This window comes from Cervus elaphus, chromosome 4, assembly GCF_910594005.1.
Source record: "Cervus elaphus chromosome 4, mCerEla1.1, whole genome shotgun sequence".
In the NCBI taxonomy this organism is placed as follows: Eukaryota; Metazoa; Chordata; class Mammalia; order Artiodactyla; family Cervidae; genus Cervus; species Cervus elaphus.
This window is the reverse complement of record NC_057818.1, coordinates 51,539,994-51,556,770: the sequence shown is the minus strand read 5'-3', so window position 1 is coordinate 51,556,770 and position 16,777 is coordinate 51,539,994. Positions and strand designations below refer to the sequence as shown.

The 16,777-nt window shown below is 56.0% G+C and overlaps 1 protein-coding gene across 1 annotated transcript in view; it reads right to left on the bottom strand.

Moving 5' to 3' along the window:
* Nucleotides 1–16,777, bottom strand: part of POU2F2 (POU class 2 homeobox 2) — an 80,113-nt gene that overhangs the window by 26,585 nt on the left and 36,751 nt on the right.

The following is a 16,777-nucleotide window of genomic DNA, read 5'->3' as shown; positions in this document are numbered from 1 at the left end:
TCCCGCAGGCCCAGGAAATGGAAGGAGGTGGCAAACAGGGGACCCGGAGCGAGGGAAACAACTCCATGCTCTCAACGCTCCGATTCTGGTCACGGGACGGTGAGTGCTGCCAGCACAGCGCAAGATATGACTCAGAGCTCACGTTGGCAGCTGGTGCCAGCATTACCCCCATTTTACAGGGGAGGAAACTGAGGTTCCAGGCAGATGGCAGCTCCCCAAGAGCCCCGTGAGACAGCAGAGGCACTCGGGTTGGATCAGGGTCCTTGTGACTCTGGGGCTCCCGCTTCTAATCAGTATCGTTACAGTCTGATGAACCCATTCTGATCCCCTCCACCTCATCTCCACAGTGACTCCAACCCAGGCTCACCCTGACAGCCATTCAAACCCAGCCCTTCCTGGTCCTAGACTCTTAGTCTGGGTTTCTGACCGACCCATTCTCAATTTTCTTACCCGCACTGATCCCCAGCTCTCATCCAGATGGCCCAAGTCCTTCATCTGACCTTGACTCCCTGCTTGGCCTCATACCTTACTCCCGACCCTGACTCTGACCCTAACATCTCACAACTCACTCCAAATCCCCACCAAGACCCCGTTCTATCAAAGGAGCCATCCAACGCTAGCGTGCTCTGCGTCCAAGATAGTTCAAGAAGGCCAGCTAGAAAAGAGAGACCTGAAAGAGCCTCTGCAACTGAAAAAGAAGTCCAGATATTTTGCAACTGAGGGTCACTAGACAAGGAATGCCACTCTGATTTGAAATTCCTGATTAAAAAACCAGCTCAGGGCTTCCCTTGTGGCTCAGTGGTAAAGAATCTGCCTGCCAGTGCAGGGGACACGGGTTTGATCCCTGATCCAGGAAGATCCCACGCGCCTCGAAGCAACTAAGCCCAGGCACCACAGCTACTGACGCCTGGGCTCTCCAGCCCGTGCCCCGCAACCACAGAAGCCACCGCAACGAGAAGCCTGTGCGCTGCAACTAGAGAGCAGCCCACGCAGCAACGAAGGCCGGGCGCCGACAAAGGGAAAGGAAAGGGAAAAGGCCAGGGTACACGCTGCTGACGCGGGTGAAAATCCATCCAAGCACAATTCAGGAAACTTAGAGAGGTGCCGCTTCCCAGCACATCTTCTGCCAGCATCCACCCAAGAGGAAGGCGCGTCCTGCCCACCACCGCCCCGGGCACATGTGTTCCGGGCAGCAGCCCTTTCCTAACCGCCGCCCCCCCCCCCGTGACTGAAAACAGCTCAAGAGTCCGTTAACCGGGGACGAGTAAACACATTGGTACGTCCATACAGCGAAATACCCCACAGCCCAGAAAAGAACCAGCTCCTGCATCACACACACTGAATCTTGCAAACCTGCTGCCAAGGGAAAGACGTGAGACACAGAAGTGGACAGACAGCAGGACTCCAATTAAGGGAAATTCAGAAACAGGAACGATGACCTCAGGTGATTAAGGTCAGATTAGTGGGCACATTTTGAGGGGTGCTGACCCGAAAAGGGTGTGAAGAAGCCTTCAGAGGGTTACAAATGTCCTGGGAGGTGATCTGTTTGGTGGTTTGGGGTGGTGGTCTGTACATATGCAAAAATTCATCAAACTGTACACTTAAAACCTGAGCGTTTTACTATATGTATGTTTTCACACACAAAAAAGAAATAAAACAAGTTAATAATAATAATAAGCCAGCACATAGTGCTACTAAGGCGTAAGCTTACGAGGTTGGGGTGGGGAGCAGGTGCCCAGATGCTCCCGGAGTTCAGGCCCTGTTTCTGGGCACTGGGGAAGGGGCAATGAGTGGTTAAGGACCCTGGGACCCAGGAGGTCACAAAGGGAGCCAAGGAAGGAGTCTCCCAGCCTCCTGACCCTGGGGCATCAAGAAGCAGGAGTCCTGCCTGATCCTGGCTCTAAAACTCCCAGACTCAGCTTCTTTGGTCGCTCAGTGGCAAAGAATCCACCTGCCAAAAATCCTGTCACCTGCAGGAGACACAAGTTCAATCCCTGGTCCAGGAAGATTCCACATGCCAAGGGGCAGCTGAGTCCATGTGCCACAACAACTGAGCCTGAGCTCTAGATCCCGGGAGCCCTAACTACCGAGGCCTGAGTCCCCTAGAGCCCGCACTCCACCACAAGGGAGGCCACTGCAATGAGAAGCCTGCGCACGGCACCTGGAGACTGGCCCCTGCTCACCGAAACTAGAGACAAGCCTGTGCAGTGACGAAGACCCAGCACAGCCAGATAAAGAATAAATAACATTTTAAAGCCAAATAAATAAATCTCCTAGCCCTTGGCCCTGCTGCAGGCAACCACAAACCCTAGAGTGGCCCTACATCCCCGCCAGCATTCTGGAAAGTCGTGCCCTGGCCGCCTCCACAGCCCCTCCTTCCAACCAGTGACCACGCTGCCACCAGGAGCCCCTTCCCCGGCCGTGACCCCTTCCACGGTTCCCCGCCTCCTAAGAAAAGCCCAGGCTCCCCATCCTGGCCATCAGGGTGTGACCCTCGTCACCCTCCGCCGCCCATCTCTCAGCACTCATGCACCTTTCTCTTCAGTCACGCTGGCATCGCCCTCTGCTTGACGAGGGGCGGCGGGCAGGGGTCCAGGCCCTACAGGTTCTTTCCTCCCCACCTCGCCGGTGAATGCCCCTCCTGCTCACAGACCGGGGCGGCCCCAGGCCCCACTTCCACCCCAGAGGGCCCGCTCTCATCCTCGGCCTCTGCTGTGTGCTGAGCTGTAGCCCTCGACATTCCTCTCTTGGATTCCTAACCCCCAGTAACTCAGACTGCGACCGTCTTTGGAGACAGGATCTTTACAGAGGTAATGAAGTCAAAATGAGATCAGGCCCTACGTACAGATCAGGCCTAGCCTGAGGCCCTGATCCAGGATGACTGGTGTCCCCAATAAGACGACGAGACTGGGACATGGACAGGCACAGAGGGAAGACCAGGTGAGGACCCAGGGAGCCGATGCCCACCCCAAGCCAAGGAGGGAGGCCTCGGAAGAAACTAACCCTGCTGACACCTTGACCTTGGACTTCCAGCCTCCAGAATTTTGAGAAAAATAATTTCTATCGTGTAAGCCATCCCATCTGGGGGTACTTTGCTATGGCAGCCCTAGCCAACTAAGGCAGCCTCTCCTCACCAATCCAGCCCGGAGCCCGCAGGGCTGAGGTCACCTGTGCCCTTGTCCTTCCCCACTGATCAGCGGACAGGCCTGGGCTGACTCACTGCTGGGTCCCCAGCATCACCCAGCTTGGCAGCCCAGGTTATGAATGTCTATCCCTCCCTGCGGCTCCCTCCGTCTCTTACTTGTTCCTGCCTCTGTCCTGCTGCCTCTCTGTCACGTAAAGAGCCTTGGCATGGGCTGGTCCCTCGGCCTGGAACGCTGTTCCCACTCTGTCTGCCTGGCGACCTCCTGCTCATCCTCAGGGCCCGGCACAGGCTCCGTCCTCCTTGAAGTCACCACCCTGATGACTTCAGGTGGGGTCTGCCCTCCTCCCTCCACCCTGGCCCCACCTCCCCATCACCGTCCTAAAGGCTGCAGCCGTCTGGGCCCCAGAATGTCTCCCCCATCAGGCTAGGAAGCCCTTGGGGCAGGGCTGACTCATCTGGGGTCCTCAACAGGACGCGTGGGTGGGATGAACAAGGGCCGCCCTGCTCTCTCCTCCAGGCCTTTGCCTCTGCTCCCCTCCCACCTGGGAAGACCCTTTCCTTCTTGGCTAGCAAACTCCTGCTCCTCTTTAAGGCCCCAGCTCCACCGTGAGGGCCTCCCGGACTGCCCAGGTGGTCAGTGCCTCTCTCGTCTGGGCTCCCTTTGCTCCCAACATACCCTGACCTCCTTGGCAGTGACCTCTACCCTAGACGGTGGGCCCCTCAGGGCCCAGACTGGAGTCACCACTGCACAGTCTGGGACTCTGTCTTTGGAATGAACGAACGCAGGAAAGGATCCTCTCTCTGTGGTCATCTGATCTTCGACCCTCAGCCCCAGTCCCCCAGGGGCTCCCACCTGACCTTAAACCTTTAAGGTCACCTCCCCTCTGTAGGAATGGTGGCTGCAGAAGCAAACGTGGTTTGAGGGGAACTTTCTACCACTGTTTCCCCAATCCTGCCCCCGCCCCCAGCTCCCACACAGCCCACACACCCCTGCAGCATCAACTGGGCTGACAGCAAAATGGCCAGAGCTGCCCGTTCCCCAGGCCTCTGTCCTCCCCTCTCCTCTTCCTTCCTCGAGCCCAACCCAGGAGGAGGGTCTCATCAAACCATCCCCACCAGGGATGAACTGGGGGGGACTCCATTTACACCATGGACCCAAAGCTTCAGTGATGTCTTCATGGGGACTCACGGTATGGTGACCCTGGGGAGAAGCTTGCTGAGACCCCGTCCTGCAGGCTCTCTCGCTCCCTCTCTCTCTCAGCTCTAGACGAAGACTCACGCCCACTCCCACCTCACAGCACTCTGGCACAGTGATACGGCACAAGGTGAGACCTAAGTGTCCTCATTTTTTCAAGCCCCCTTTCAGGTGACTCTAATTTGCTCTAACGTCCCCCCCCACACACACCTTCAGAAGTACCCCGTCAAAGCCTCATTCATCTGCACAGAAAGTCTGGGTGGCTGCTTAGGGTCACCCCTCCCTCCTCCCATCGCAGGCAGCGTGTGACTTTTCAGAGGAACAGGCAGGAAAAAGCCCTGTAGGACCCAGCGGGGCCCCTCGAGTCCCACCACCCGCAGGTCAGACCCGCCCAGGGCTGCCCCGCCCCTGGGCTCACACCCGCTTGCCCGACTGCCCCAGGCCTGGGACTCTGGGTCCCCTTCGCCCTCCCCCGCCCCTCCCTCCGCGGACTTTCACTTCTCCTCTGCATTTCCCCCAGCCGGTTTTAGCAGACTTGGGCCAGCTTCTCGTTAGCACTTACCGAAAACGGGGCTAAATATAGAGGGCCCAAGGGCTGCCCCTCACCCCTCCCGGCCCCGCTTGGCCTGTCCCCTGGGTCCCCGGCCTCCAAAGCCCACTTCAAGCAAGGCTGGGGCCTGGGAGCCCCTGTGGGCTGGGTCAGCACTGCCGGGAACCTCTGCGCGCCCACTGGCCCAGCCCGGCCTCCCCGGGAGCAGCGTTTCACACCCACACCCCACAGCTGTCCTTGGGGCGGCCTCCAGGGAGTGAAACACTCCTGGGTGTCAAGGGGGAGGATGCAGACACAACAAGAGCGGTGGCCCCGCAGCTGTGCTGACAGGAGCTGCCACGGAGCGCACACACCACAGCCTCAGCCAGGCGGGGCCCCGACACGGACCGAGACCATGCAAACGCACACGGGGACAGGTGCGCAGATCCCAGACGGGAATGTGTGCAGATGGAGATGCGAGCCCAGACACAATGACACCAGCAGATATGCAAAACACACACCCAGACATGTGTGGGCACACCTGCCTGTACATACACTTGCACACCGAGTCACCCCCAAACACACACACACGCACACCAGAGTCACTCACAGACAGATGTACAGATAGACACAGATGTGCATACACACATACACACCCAGGTCACTCAGATAGACACACACCAGACATACACACACACATACACACACAGAATGAAAGAGACAGGTACACACTCACACCCAGGTCACTGAGATAAGACACACCAAGATGTACACACACAAGCTGTGCACACTCACTCAGACTCATTCAGACACACAGTTACACACTCACACACCCAGAGTCACTCACACATACAAACAGGTACACATTCACACACCCAGAGTCACTCAGACACACATACAGGTACACACTCACACACCCAGAGTCACTCACACACACAAACAGGTACACACTCACACACCCAGTGTCACTCAGACACACATACAGGTACACACTCACACACCCAGAGTCACTCAGACGCACACACAGGTACACACTCACACACCCAGTGTCACTCAGACACACATACAGGTACACACACACCCTCAGAGTCACTCAGACATACAAACAGGTACACACTCACACACCAGAGTCACTCAGACACACATACAGGTACACACACACCCCCAGAGTCACTCACACATACAAACAGGTACACACTCACACACCCAGAGTCACTCAGACACACATACAGACAGGTACACACACATTCAGAGTCTCTCAGACACACAGAGAGATACAGATGTGCATATACACACATATCCGGGTCTCTCATATAGACAAAGATGTACTTACACAGGATATGCACACACACACACAGCCCCCCCAGAGTCACTCAGATATAAAGGTAGACTCAAATGTACACACACACAGAGTCACTAAACAGACATACAGAGATGTGTACACACACACAGGTCACTCAGATAGACATACACACATGTGCACCTACTCACAGTCCCAGAGTCCCCTCCTCCTGCGAGACGGCCAGGGTGCAACCCAGAACCCAGTCCAGAGATGTGGAGCCCAAGACCGAGCAGCAGGCAAGACCTGCTCAAGACCACACATGTGTTAATTCACATCCAGGCTGGGGAGCCCAGGCAGGCCTTGCAGGCAGGGCAATTCTCTGAAAAATGCCAAGTAAAGGGTCTAACCCAGTGCCTGATAAAGCCGCCATTCCCCCCAGACAGGGAAGAGATAGTATGCACACATTATCCTGTGCAGATGCCCTGGGTCGCTGTGTCTGCACTGTACACACATGTGCACATGTGCAAACATACACACACACACATCCATAGTTGCACACACGGTCACCTCAGTAAATCATCACATCACACAGCATCCTGCAAGTAACCTTCCTTCTACCTCAGCCCCCTCCTGGCCTCCCTTGCCTACTCATACCCCTTCATCCTTCATCTCAGACCAGACATGCCCTCCTCCAGGAAGTCCTTCCTGATGCCCCATTAGCCGAACTGGGCAAGTCTTCTGGGCTCGCCCAGTGCCCTGTGCCTCCTGCATCCCAGCTCTCACCCCTCTGCCTGTGCTTCCTCCCTTGTCTGGTGACAGGTCTGTCTCCGCTACGGAACTGGGCACTCCAGGAAGACAGACCCAGAACTGCCTTCTTCAGCAGTATTTCCAACATCCAGCACAGAACTGCTCCGTAAATACGTGTTGATGACGGATCACAGGACACCCGCAAACGCTGATGCACACAGACTCAGGCCAAACCAAGATTCAGCCCCACAGACACCCACAAATGGGACACATCCCCACGGTCAGAACTATAGGGCCGCAAACAAAACACCCTTGAAGTATGGACACTGGCTGGTCTAGGCCCCGCTATTACTGTATTACCTCAGTTAACTCTCCCACGCGCACCGCCTAGAGCTAACCATCATTATGCAGAGATGGACACGTTATGCCAAATGAGTCAACATGTACAAATCACTTTGTACAGCCCTTGGCGGACAATGTTGGCTCAGTCCGCTGACACTTGGTGGGGGAGGCGGTTCATAAACACACAAACATATCATAAATTTTCAGGGGTGATGAGTACCATGAAGAAAAGACAGAACAGGGTGAGGGGCTCGAGAGTGCCGGGACTGGCTGCCCGTTTAGATGGGGAAGGCAGGGGAGGCCACCAGAGAAGGGGACATCAGAGGTGAATGAAGTGAGGAAGTGAATCAAGAGAGCCTTGCCAAGGCTATCCCCACAGTGCCACACACACAGCCCCTCGCACACACAAACCTGACAGTCATATATAGAAAGCTCAGAACCACTGTTCTCACGCGCGAACACAGACGCACACACTGGGAGGTCCAGCCCCCAGGCAGTCCTGTCCCAGGATCACTCAGGTCGCCCACCCACTGGTCCTCTGTATGAGAGCCGGAGACCAGCACCCAGCTCCATCCTCCTCCCCAGGACCCCTCAGGACAAGGAGCGGCAGAGGAAGGCAGAAGAGGTCTGAAGCCCCCCAGGGCTGATGCGAAAGGGGAAAGGAAAGAGGAGCTGCGGGTGGGGACGCAGGATGGGGAGAGGGGCAGCTGCTAAGGCAGAGTCGGAGAGCAGAGGAGCAGCCAGAGAGGAAGGGCAGGCCCAGCCAGGACGACCCCAGGGTGCTGCCTGTGAGCCCCAGCCCCTTACCTGGAGCCCCCATGCTGGAGTGAACCATGCTGCCCGCCCCGCAGGGCTTGGGGAACAACTGTGTCATCTCCCCGCCCTCTCTGGGGGCCAAGCCCTCGCTGCCGGAAGTCACCCAGGGAGGAAACCGCAGGGTCCGCCCCCTTCGGAAGGGAAAATACCCGTGCCCGAAGGCCCACCCCAGCCGGCAGCGGACCCCAAATCAAGCGTGTGTGTGTGCTGGGGAAGTGGGGGTTGGGGGGGTAGAACGCAGGGAGGCTGGAAGAACTGACTCTGCAGCTATGCCCCCTGGAGGTGTCCCCAGCCCCTCTGCCGCCTCCACCTGGCCGGCACATCTGGAGCAGGGCTTGTGGGTCTGGGAGAGAAGGTGGACCCCAAACACCGACACTAAAACACTGGCTAGGAGTTTGGGGAGGGCCTTTCCCAATGCTAGGCCCTGCCTGTCACACCTGACAGGCATCATCTCTGAAGGTGCTATTTGCCCCCATTTTACAGACAAAGACTGAGGACCAGAGCAGTGAGGTGGCCTCTCTAAGGGCTCAGAGGCAAGAAGCGTTGACGCCAAGAAGCAGGGCAGGAGGAGGCTTCCGCAGACTGGCCAGCGGGGAACCCAGTCGCGCCTCTGCCCGCAGGTGAGGCGTCCGCGGCCACCACTGGGAGAAGAGGTACCCGTGGGTAGTGGCTGGACTGGCGGCAGGGCCGGGCCTTGCCCTGAAGCGGCAGGAGGTCCGCCAGGGGGCAAAGCGGGCGCCGGAGGTGGCTGGGGTGGAGGGAAGTACCGGGTCCCAGGGCCACGGACTGGCCCCTTCGCGCTGCGGCGCTCGCGGTCCAACGCTTCCCTCCCTGCCCGCCAGAGGGCGGCAGCGCACAGCCAATGGGACAGAGGGCGGGGCCGGCTGCGGAGGAGGCGCCCCGCCCTCCGCCCCTCCCCTTCCCCCGCCCGCCCCCGCGCGCACACCTGCGAGGGTCACACAAAGGCGCAGGACTCCCCGCGCGCGGCGGCGCAGACAAAGGCGCGGCCGAACCCGCTGCCCTCTTCCTCCCCGCGCGCGGCCCGAGGCTGCCGGGCCGCCTGGTGCCTCCAAACAGCCCACCTGCTCGCTCCGAGCCCTGTGGGGCTCGCTGTGCCCCTACGCTGAGGGCCCCCCCCCGCCGCCAGAGCACGCGCGCGCACACGGACGGCTGGACTCATATACACACACTCAAGTGTTTCTACACAGGGACCCCAGCACATCACACACACGTGTGCACATCTAGACACATGGAAACACTCCTTGGTGCCCAGGCCCTGACAACGCTCCCTACTAACACTACCCGAGTGTGCCCAGAACCCTCTGCTCTGTCATGCAGGCACAGGGGCATGTCTATACAAGTGTACCCAGGCATACCGTGTATGCCCACGTTCACACCCAAGCACACTCACGCAGGTTACGACACACAGGCAGACCTTCAAGAGTGCCTTTCTGCCTGTACACAGGCCCTGTGCGGCCCAGACAACGCCCAGGCAGGCAGGCCCACTCCAGGAGAATGATGGTGGTCCTTACATCTGCACAGAGGGGACAGTGGCCCCACCAACTACACTCATAACATTCCGTATTGTGAAGGCCATTCCTCCGAGCAGATTAGGAGACCCTGCAGCATCCGCTGGCTTCACCTCAGACCTCCTGCCTCCGGGCCCACCTCTTTACCTCTCTCTCTCTCTCAGATGGCAGGATTTCTCTACGGGCAGGTCAGGCATCTGGTGGATGATGGCACTGGAGCCTTGTCTTGAAGCTGCATTTGCCCACTAAACTCTATTTAGGATTTATGTTTTGGAAGACTTGGAAATGAGGGTAATAAGGACTTTATAGAGGGAGCAAAACCTCACCAAAACACCCCCCATGCTCCACAGTCAACAGCATCCTTGTCAAGAGGGAGCTCCGGGTGGTAACTCAGAGCAGGGAGAGATGCACCCCCCTGTTTCCGGTGCTGCCCTCCCAGGCCTGCGGCTGAGAGGTGGAGCTGGCGACAGCCTTTCATGCCCACCTACCCGTGGTGGGTGAAATCACCCCACACCTCTTGCCTCTCAAACTGACTCCACTATTATCGCCTCTGGCAGACCAGAATTGAGTCCCTGAGCTAGAATCGAGGCATCTTGAAGAAGAATGGGCCTGAGACTTCCACCTGCCCAGGAGAGGACAAAGGGGCTGAATTAGGGGCATGCTGGGTGGGCAGGGCCTGGCAGCCAGGAACGGGGAGGCCCAGGCATGGGAGATGGTGGCCGTTTAGCTGGAGAAGAGGCCTCAAACCAAGCTGAGCCAGGCAGGTAGGGCCTGGGAGCTGGGGAGCAGTGGGGGCCGCTGAGGGTGCAGGGAGCCTGGGAGGGAGGCGGCGCAGGGGAGACCAGGCTGGGCTCAGGGCTGAGCGGTAATTAAAGGAGACGCAGGGGGCTCCCCAGGGCCAGCGGGGCTGGTAACTGACACGCGGGCCCCATTGCTCCGCTCATATTTCTCACCGGATCGATACGTTTGACTCCCGACAAGACAATAATCGCTTGTACGCGGCCGGCGAGTCGATCAAATACATTATTAGAGCGAGGTCCCCTGGGGGCCCGGCGGGGAGTGGTGGGGGGAGCAGCCAGCCCACCGGGGACAGCAGAGCGAGATTCTTCACCCCTCAGGGCCCCCAACCATGGCCTCTTCCTCTTGGCTGCCCCTGGGGACCCTCTCTGTGGCTTGGCTCCCCAGCCTCTTCCCGCATCCCGCTGTGTCTGGCGACCTCTTCGCTCAGCCCCCGCCTGCATCCCTGCTCTGTGTGGGGTCCCCCATCCAGGTCCCTGCTCTGTGTGGGGACCCGAGCAGGGTTTCCCTGAGTGCTGCCGCATTTCTGGGGCTCTAGCATGTAGGAGCTCAGAGAGGGCCCCAGGCTGCAGGAGACAAGGAGACCGGGTTGCCTGTGAGTCGACAGCCGAGTCAGAAGGCGAGCTCAGGTCTGAGATTCATCGACATTAACCTCTCTTTGCATCTCAGCGTTCTGCCTTCAGCAGAGCCCAATGAGGGCCGCCTCTGCGTGGTGAGGCAGGTCAGGGTGGGGGAACGGTCAGGGAAAGCTGACTTAGGGACCCAGACACAGAGGAAAGCAGGATGAGGGGTGGCAGACAGACACAGACCAACGTATGTCTGGCTGGTCCTGCTGCAGGGTCGTGCAATCCTCCCAGTAAGCCCTCCAATGCTCTGGAATCAACCCCCCCCCCTCCCCAGGCACTGTCTGTCCACCTCTTCCTGACTTCCGGGCTCAAGCCTTCGTTTCCTGTTTACACACCTCCTTCATCCTCAGCCATGCCCTCAGAGCTGCACAGAAACAGACAGAAAGTCAGATCTGGACTGCAGGCCACAGTTTGCCAACCCCAGGCTGAGACCATTTACCTGCAGTATAATCAGTGATGTTTGTTTGATGTTATTTAATTCTAAGTCGTGTCCAAGTCTTTTTGTGACCCCATGGGCTATAGCCCTCCAGGTTCCTCTGTCCCTGGAATTTTCCAGGCAAGAATACTGGAGTGGATTGCCATTTCCTTCTCCAGGGGATCTTCCCAGCCCAGGGATCGAACCCATGTCTCAGGCATTGGAAGGTAGATTCTTTACCACTGTGCCACCTGGGAAGCCCCCAAACTTTTCCTACGTGTCCCTTACATCCAAGCTGTGAGCTGGGGGCTGAGGACCTAGAAGAGAACTAGATCTGAAATCTGCCCTCAGGGAGCTCATAGTCCAAGAGGAAGACTGGATTTGATAGAAGTTTTCTGATATTCCATAACTGACTCAGAAAGTAGGCAATAAATGCTAGTCAAAGATGAATCCCAAGACATAGACGAGGCTGGATTTGATGTTGTAGGTGGAAAGATTCTGAGCATGAAGAGTCTGTATAAGTGAGGTCCACTGGGGACTGGTGTGAGACCAGACTGGTGGGTAGAAGCTGGAGAAGATGACCAGAGGAGAGGCTGGGACAGTGGTCTAGACAACAGGAGAGAATGGGGCCATGAGGATGCAGATGAGAGTATGAGTTTGAGTGAGAGTCTTGAGGACTTTGGTGGACTTGCAAGCAGGCAGCTGAGCAGGGTGGATGGGTGGGTGCTCAGGCCATCACTGATGGACAGTGGGAAAGGGAGCAGATTTGGGGAAAATGCTTAGGTCAGTGCTGGGGATTGGGGGGTGGGGGGAGATCAGCAAGGCCTATGCAACAGGAAGCCAGCAGATGCTGAATAAATTCACATCGACACAAACACTCCTCATGCATCTCCTGCCCACCACCAGTTTTCCCAGACCCACCAGAAATCCCAGGAATTCACCACACACAAAAAGAAATCAGGAAGCATCATGGTACAGCCCAAAGAAGATAAAAGTCAGAAGACCAACAGGTCCCCATTCTGAACCTGACCATCTGGTGGCCCAAGGCCAGCCCCCCCAGCACTCTCTGGGCCTCCGTTTCCCCACCTAAAAGTGGGAGGTGGGCTGGAGGAGCACTCTAAGACTTCATCCAGCTGTTAACATTCTGTGGCTTGAAAGGGACAAGAACAGGCAAGATGGACCGATGGCTCCACTAGCAGCCACATTCACACAGCTAGCCTGGGTGGACCCTGAGTCTCTCTGACCCCAAAGCCTGCGCCTAGACTGCTGTCTTGGGCTTGCGGCTCCTCACTTGGGCTTGTACGTGTCCCAGGCTGTAGGCTGTCCTGGAACAGACCCACCAGGACATCCGAAGAGGCAGGTGCCTGGCCCTGGGCCTGACCTGATGGGCAGAGGTGCCCCCGCCCACCCCAGGCTGCAGACTACTCCAGCCCAGACCTCCTGCTCACCAGCACCAGCACCAGCACTGACTGCAGGCTGATGGCGCTTTCCTTCTTCCCAGCCCAGGGAGCTGTCCAAAGGCTGAAATGCAAGGGCCCTCGGAGTGGTACGGAAGCCCTCCAGTAACCCGCTGCTGCCTCCAGGAAAGCCCAGCCCCCTCACCATGGATGGCCTCCAGGCACCCGCGGAACTTCACTTCTAACGAGAGCACTGTGTGCCTGCCACACCAGAGAAAGCCGAGTCTGTCCCTACTTGGGGCCTCTGACCTTGCTGACACCTCCCCTAGAACGCTGTTCCCCATCTCGTCCCTTTCCTCTGACCCTTTAGGACTTAGCTCAAAGGCCGCCTCCTTCCAGAAGCCCTCCCTCAGCCACCCTCCACTCCAGTTATTGTTCAGTCACTAAGTAGTGTCCAACTCTGCAATCCCATGGACTGCAGCATGCCAGGCTTCCCTGTCCATCACTGTCTCCCGGCGTTTGCTCAGACTCATGTCCCTTGAGTCAGTGGCCAGTTTTGTTTTCTTTGTAGCGCTCTCTGGAACTCAGGCACTGTCACCTTGCCTTACTGTTTCCCCCTCTGAAATGTAAGCTCTCTGAAAGCAGGTGCTTTTTTTGGTCTTCTCTTCTGCAGTATGCCCTTCTGAAAGGGACACACCATGTGCTTAGATCCTATTTGTTGAATGAATGGATCCTTCCAGGCTCCCACAGCCCACAGAATGAAATCCAGGGCTGGCTTTCCAAGCTCAAGTGGACATGGGCCTCTGCCAGTCTCCACGGGCAAATTGCCTTCAGAGCTCACCTTCTTCCTCTGGGTTCGGCAACTTGGGGTTCCCTATGTACCCATCCTCCGAGCTTCCTGTGTTTGCTGGGCAAGTTCTACTGGCCTCTATAGCCTCGGCTCAAACCTCTCCTCTCTGGAAGCTGTCTCTGACTCCACAGGAGGCCTATTTAATAGTGATGGCCTGTCTTCCCATAGTTCAGGCATCTTGGGCTTAGCACTAATCGTACTGCATTGAAATTACTTCCCAATGAGGCTGCCCTCACAGCGCAGGGCTGGAGGGCAGGGTGGGGTTTCATTCATTTTTGTAGAATGGAGTCCAGCACTGGGTCTGCAGATAAGCCCCGTTGAATCAGGACATCTGCCCTGTAGACTGACACTTTATAGAGCTGGATGTACACACTAGCGCTTCCCAGGTGGCGCTAGTGGTAAAGAACCCGCCTGCCAGTGCAGGAGACATAAGAGATTCGGGTTTGATCCCTGGGTCGGAAAGATACCCTGGAGAAGGAAATGGCAACCCACTCCAGCATTCTTGCCTGAAGAATCTCATGGGCAGAGGAGCCTGGCAGGCTACAGTCCATGGGGTCACAAAGAGTTGGACACTACTGAAGCAACTTAGCACGCAAGCACTGATCTGGGAGTTAAACATTTGAAAGCGTGGAAACTGGTTTTTCCATTCACTTGCTGTATGACCCTGGGCAGGTGATTTCACCTCTCTGAGCCTCTGAGGATCCTTATCTTTGAAATGAGGGCAGTAACATGGGCTGATCAGTGGTAAAGAATTCACCTGTCAAAGCAGGAGATGCACGAGACCCAAGTTTGGATCCCTGGGTCAGGAAGATCCCCTGGAGAAGGAAATGGCAAACCACTCCAGTATTCTTCCCTGGGAAATCCCATGGACAGAGGAGCCTGGCGGGTTACAGTCCGTGGGACAGCAGAGTCAGACACGACTGAGCATGCACACAACGTGGGCTGACAGGAACTTCATTAATCTTTTTTTTTTTTTTCTTTTGTTTTTAATGGTTCCTTGTGCAATATAGTAGGACCCTGTTATGGGTAATCTTAAATATAATACTGACTGCCATGCACAAGGAGTTCAAAAAGTTCACAAAGGGTTTATCACACCGAAGTTTGAAATAGAGAAAATCAGAAATAACACAGAATGCTACCATAGGACAGTAGCTAAATTAAGTGTAGCATATTCATACTCAGGAACAGTACATGATCATGAGAGATGATGGAACCGATCTATGGATATGGACATGGAAAGTTCTCCAAGACTCTGCTGAATGCAAAGGCAAGCTGCAGAATGATTTACACAACTTAATATTATTGATGTAAAACACATACCAAAACCTCTATGTATTTTCTATGAGTGTGCAGGTATTGACAAATGCAGAGAAAAGGCCCAAAGGGTAACTAATCAGCTAATGACAACTACCTCTGGTGAGTGGACCAGAAGTGGGAAAGTGCATGTGTGTGTGTGTGCATGTGTGCATGCTCAGTTGTGTCTGACTCTTTACAACCCCACGAACTGTAGCCCACCAGGCTCCTGTGTCCATGGGGTTCTCCAAGCAAGAATACTGGAGTGGGTTGCCATTTCCTCCTCCAGGGGATCTTCCTGACCCAGGGATCGAACCCACGTCTTTTGTGTCTCCTGTGTTGGCAGACAGGTTCTTTACCACTGAGCAGCCTGGGAAGCCCCCTGGGAAAGCAGAATGGACTCAAAAGGGATTTTTTTAAGATTTTTTTTTATATGGACCATTTTCAAAGTTTTTACTGAATTTGTTACAATATTGCTTTTGTTTTATGTTTTTGGGGGGTTTATGTGGGATTTTAGATCCCCAACCAAGGATGGAACCCCCATACCCTGCATTGGAAGGTGGAGTCTTAACCACTGGACCACCAGGGAAGTCCCTCAAATGAGGTTTTAACCTTTTCTGTTATGGTTTTGGTTTTTATAATGAGATTATATTCATTTTTGAATTAACATTCGACTATGAGTTACAGGTAGCAAACTATAAAGTGAAACAAAGGACTGATTATCCCCCACAGTGAGGAAAGTGGTCACCTCCAGCAGGGAGGGAGGGACAGGGTGGGGGGGCGGATCCTGAGCTCTGGCTGCCTCCTGTATACAGACCTAGGTGGCGATCCCACAGATGTTCACTTGATAAAGATTGATTCAACTGTACATTGATGACTCTCTCACATAACTGTGCTTCCTGCAGGCAGGGGCCAATTCCCACTCATTTTGGTATCGTCTGCTCTGCACCCCTAGTTCACTGCCCAGAAGCAGATGTTAATAAAAGGCCAGATTCGGTAGGGTGCGCCCCAGGCTGCTAGAGCTCCAAGGGGCCAAGGCTGCTGTCCAGGGTACTAAAGTCCAAAGCCTGGGAAGCCTCAGGGAGGCCGGCCAACAAAGACAGCTTCCAGACCCGTTATCCTAATTGGCCACTCTGCTACCTGGCTCCTGCTCGCCTCTAACACATCACCTTCCATTGCTCCCCAGGCCTTCCCAGGTGGCGCTAGTGGTAAGGAACCTGCCTGCCAATGCAAGAGACATAAGAGACGTGGGTTCAATTCTTGGATTGCAAAGATCCCCTGAAGGAGGACATGGCAAACCACTCCAGTACTCTTGCCTGGAGAATCCCATGGAACAGAGGAGCCTGGTGGGCTACAGTCCATGGGTCACAAGGAGTCAGATACGACTGAACCGAGCACGCAGGCGCACACACCCGTCGCTCCTTGCCATTCGCTCGCATCCTCCAGGCTGAAGCTCCCATGTGCCTCAGGACCTTTGCTCGCTCTCTCCCTGCTGGCTGGTGCCGTCTTTGCCCAGGTATGGTGGTGGAGCACGCCGCTTATTCCAGCAGTCCACTGACACATCCTCTCCACGGAGAAGTCTTTTTGATCATCCCAACCCACACAGCCTTTCCCCTCGTCATCACTCTCCACCTTTCACCGGGCAGCATTTTCTTCCAGCACTTGTCACTGACATTCGAGTTTCTGTGTGTGCATGTGCTTGTTTATCACCCATCTCCGCCCACTTGAATGTTCACGCTGGGAGGACAGGGGGCAGGTCTGTTCTGTTCGGTCTCACCCTCCTATTTAAAAGGGCCTCGGGTGCACAAAATGG